The sequence below is a fragment of the Ixodes scapularis genome, unplaced genomic scaffold, assembly GCF_016920785.2.
Source record: "Ixodes scapularis isolate PalLabHiFi unplaced genomic scaffold, ASM1692078v2 PGA_scaffold9__187_contigs__length_104089568, whole genome shotgun sequence".
Lineage (NCBI taxonomy): Eukaryota > Metazoa > Arthropoda > Arachnida > Ixodida > Ixodidae > Ixodes > Ixodes scapularis.
Window position 1 is genome coordinate 102196136 of NW_024609884.1, and position 4875 is coordinate 102201010.

Below are 4875 nucleotides of genomic sequence, written 5' to 3' on the forward strand. Positions count from 1 at the left end.
CGAAAGAACGCTGACGTTCAATATTACAAAAAAAAAATAAGGCTCTAGAAAATTACGACGAACAGAGTAGGGTGGACACCATCTGTGTTCTCTCCTCTGTCTTTTGTAGTGTTTTAGCGCTGGGTTTTCGTTAGCATATATAACTAAGTCGCGCAAATTTCAACAGTGATTTAACATGCGCCGGTACTTGTGCGTCAAGCCTTTTTTTATATATATCCTAATTAACGCGGCAAGTACACAAGCTGTATTTGTATTATTTTATTTATGATCACTTTAAAAAGTTGTATTCCTAATTTTGTGTGTGTGCGTGCGTGATATTGGTTTGATGTTAAAATTGAAAAGAAGTATTAAGATGACACACTGGTGAATGCATGTCGAAAACGGATATTCAATCTATTATTTGAACCGCCCAAAAGCACTGTCAATAACTATCCATTGCAATATTACCGGTCTCTCAAAAAACCTGAAGAGTGTATTGGACATATAGATTTATGTTTGGGTATGCATGATTTATCTCAGAGCTCGCGCATAAAAGGCGGTGGCGATACAATTAGCGATTTTCGTTTTATTTAGACGGTCCAGAGTAAACCAAACTAGTATAGACCAGTCTCCGAAATCCTAGCCACCAGCAATAAAAGGGGAAATCATCTCAAACGCTGGCTCTTCTGAAGAGAAGGGCTGTACACAAAACAACAGTTTTGCTTTCTACAGCACTCTTGGCATCGCTGCTGTTCCTGGAGGTTTGTGACTAGGCATTTCTGACGTTCTTACATTACGATATGAGCGAAAGTTGGCAAAAAAAAACGGAGTCTTGCAAAAAGCGCTGCTCCTGCTGTGCAACGGGCTTTAGTTGAGCTTGTTGGAACATAATACTATCATAGGGCCAGCTGAATGTAGGAAAATAGAATATAGAGAGAAAAAGGGACAGACATACCGCTGGAATACAAACTGTGGTTTAATACTTCTTCCTCTTTTTGGACCTTGATTTTGTGTTTCTTCTTTTGTTTTAAAAGCCTCATAAAAACAAAACATATCAAAAAGCCTAACTTAACTTAAATTTGAATCAACAGCACTTCACCGGGATGTAGAACACCGCCAATTTTGTTTTTCTTTTGTATTGAACTTGATCGAGGGCTCGCTGAGACCATTCGGATATCCAGAGTCTCGTAAACGGAAAATTTGTCTTTTAAAACTGGACTCAGTATAATGGTGACACGTTTTGTTTAAGGCCGATAGAAGAGCGATGTTCGCAACACTTCGTTTTATGGTTTTGGAATGTCCTGACGCAAAAGAAATAAATCCTTTGCTTGACCTGGGTTCATACATCCAGCAAGCGTGCCTGTTTACAAATTCCAGTTTGAGATCAAGGAACTTAATACCCATATCCACGGGTAGTACGTGTGTGAAAACCAATTCTGGGCAGCATTCTTAAAAGAACTGCAAGACTGTCTGTTTAGAATCATTGGTTTTATCCCCCACCTCTTTGATATGAAGTATCAGGAAATCATCAACATACTTGAAGAGGGCCATGATTCTCATGTCTTTTAGGTTATCCTTGACGGTCCTTCCACGTGCTGCCAGGAAGAAATCAAACATTCGAGGGGCTATGAGAGACCCAATAGACTCTCCACTTTTTTGTAGAAAGTGTTGGCCTTGGTGCGCAACTACTGTCGATGTTAGATATCCACTGAGCAGTTCAAGGAAGGTATATATATACACGTTGTTCTCCGCCGCATTTTAGAACGGTATGTTGCCTTGCTCTTCAATGATATTGCGAAAAGTCAGCATGAGGCTTGCTTCGGGTATAAAATACTACATGTCCTGGATGTCAATTGATAAACCAGAAGCGACACTTGATTCATTTTCTTGAAGATACGAAATCAGTTGTTAAGATTTTTTAATCATGTACGGATCATTGGGATGTATAAGAGAGAGTTCCTTGGCCAAGAAGGTTGACAAATACACTTGCCAGGTTCCTCTCTCCGATACAATGGCCCGAAACGGTACATCAACTTTACGCGTCCTTGCGGAGAAAATTACTTACAAATTCTTTTTCTCCGTTCCTTTAATCCTTGTGTATATGCTGTTTTCGTTGTTTTCCTGCAGCAGCTTCATGATTGCTTCCTTTGCAATCCTGTCTTGTTTTCCTATGTCCCGGTAGACCGGGACGAAGTTTTTGCCACAGCTTGAGAGGCTTTTGCTCCATGAGTTCGTGAAGTATGGAAATCTTATATCTGGGCCATATCTGGCCATATCAAACATTATATGATTATATACGGCCTATGTACAGACTTATCTGGCGTATATACAGCCTGATATGGCGTATATACAGACTAATCTGGCGTATATGGAGACTTATCTGGTGCATATACATACTTATCTGACGGCCGGTTTTCAATATATTAAAAAGTTAAGAAAGTAAAAAAAATATTCTTTGTTAGCAAACTCTGAATGATTCATTGTTTGCGAGCTAAATATTAGCACAAATAATCCTAAACTTCATCTTTGACAAGCTTAAGTTTGAGATTAGTTGTCCTAGTTTTCACGAGGATTTCAATCTAGCTTAATTATTTCAAAGTGTTAACATTACGACCGAATATACAATTTGCTCAATTCCCCAAGCGCCTCGTCCCGTACGCCAGGAATCATGGGGACGGTGTTTCTTCAGCTGCTCAGTGATCGAAATTTTCGAGCAATTCTATGGTTATACAGATTTGAGTGTAATTCGGAGTCACCTTGAACACGTGCCGTACAGAACCCAAATACCTGCCATACCACTTTGAATATGTCCCGCCAATGTCAGTACTGTGCATTCTGTCCAACCTTCAACCTGGATGAGCTGCAGACATATCTCTTACATTATTACCATTCTCGTACAACTTCAAAGACGCTGATACTAAGTTAGAAACGCTAAAAATGTCATAAACAGCTCCGCTGAATCCGAGCTAAATCCTGATTTTGGCTGTTGTGATTTCTCGGCTTTTAAGTAATTCCTGCTGAAACGAAAATCTCGAGAATGATAATATGGTAAGAAATTTCGGCGGCTCAGCTTGGTGGAAGGTTGGACAGAATGCACAGTATCATAAACGCTGCCACTGACGAGAAACTCTAAAAGTGAAATGACAGGTACTTGAGTCCTATGGGACGCTTGTTTAGGGTGACTACGAATTACACTCGAAACTGCGTAACCATGGAATTGGTCAAAACTAGCGGTCACTAGGCAGCTGAAACATCTCGTCGCTGTTCCTGAGTTCTTGGTTTCCTGGCTGCATCTCGTCCGGGGCCTGCGTTCTGCGGTCCCTGGCTACGTGTCGTCGAGCGCCCCGGCGAGGGTGCGAACCGCCATGGCGGCCGCGTCGACGGAATCTTCTCCCCCGCCGAAAGCGCACGCTTTCGACGTTGTCGTGCCAGTAGGCACATCGGCGGACGATCTCATTGATGGGATATCCGCCATTGTGGGGCTGCCCGAAATTTTCTCGGCGCAGCACCTAGGAGGTACAAACTTCCAAGTCGTCGTCAACACCCGTGCAGCCGCCCTCAAGCTTCGTGAGGCCGGCAGCGTCTCCATCGCCAACCAGTCAGTCCCCATCGTGCCGACGGGTCCGCAGGTGACGAATGTGACTTGCCTCTTCCTGCCGACGTTTGTGCGCAACGACCAGCTCGTACAAGCCCTGGCCCCGTACGGCAAAGTTATCGACGTCTCCTACGCAACCTACATCCGAACGGCGACTGTGAAAACAGGAACCCGCTTCATCCGCATGGAGATGAAGGAGGCTAACCCCCTGCCCAACTTCCTGCGCGTCGCCGGACATCGTGCTACTTTTGACTACCGCGGCCTGAAGCGCGTATGCCGACGCTGCAGGCAGGAGGGCCACGTCCGGGCACAGTGTACGACGGGCTACTGCGACCGCTGCGGTGTCTTCGGGCACCCAACCGAGGGCTGCACTGCCAACTGTGGACGCTGCGGTTGAACCCACGCGACTGTGGACTGCACGGCCAAGAGAAGCTACTCCTCCATGGTCACCGGAAACTACGCCACCGATTTCCCGGCCCTGGACCTAGGAAACGCGACCCGTCCCATCGCCCCCGAAGCTCCGGCCGTACCAACCGTCTCCACCGTCGCCCCTCCGTCACGACCTGACGCCGCAGCCGCGGCCGCACCACCGCCTCTTCCGTCGCCGCCCCCACCCGCCCCACCTGAGCCAAGCCCGACCGGCTCTGGGGTGACTTCAGCCGAAGCGACGGACTCTGCCCGAACCGCCGCGGTTATTGTCGGCGACACCACCTATGCAGCGTGGAGCCAAGCGTCGGGTGATGGCGAGGTGTCCAGCGACACCGACCACCTCGTCATCGACGAGAACCCCGCTCCAGGTGGCCCCGCAGAGACACCGACCGACAGTATGGATACGACCACAACTGAAACACCGGAGTCCGACTCGAACCGACTAACGCACGAGGACTCCAAGCGTCCCCTCAGGAGCAGCGGTTCCCGCTCAACTGACAGTGGGGGCCCACGAGCCACGTGCCCCAAGAAACCGCGAAAGTCCTCCCCCCCGCGTCGGGACCCCTCTCCAGCATCGTCCGACAGCTCCACGTTTTAAGCAACACGCCGGCGTCCCTATCCCCCTTTTTACTTTATACTGGCCACACTTCGCATATTATCCCTGAATGTGCGGGGCTTTCGAAACCCAGCGAAGCAAACTGAAGTGATGCATTTCGCGAGGATGCAGAACTGCGATCTTCTGTGCTTGCAAGACACCAACTTTGCCCGCTTCCGTGACGTTGCGGATTTCGAATCCCGGTTTTCTGTGACTGCTTTTTTTTCTTACGCGCCGCGCCGCGCGACGGGCGTGGGCGTGGTTGTCTGCAATCGCA

At 47.6% G+C, this 4875-nt stretch overlaps 1 pseudogene; it reads left to right on the forward strand.

The window, feature by feature from the left end:
- The first annotated feature begins 3281 nt into the window (after window positions 1–3281).
- Window positions 3282–4601, forward strand: LOC121833818 (annotated as a pseudogene).
- Window positions 4602–4875: the final 274 nt, after the last annotated feature.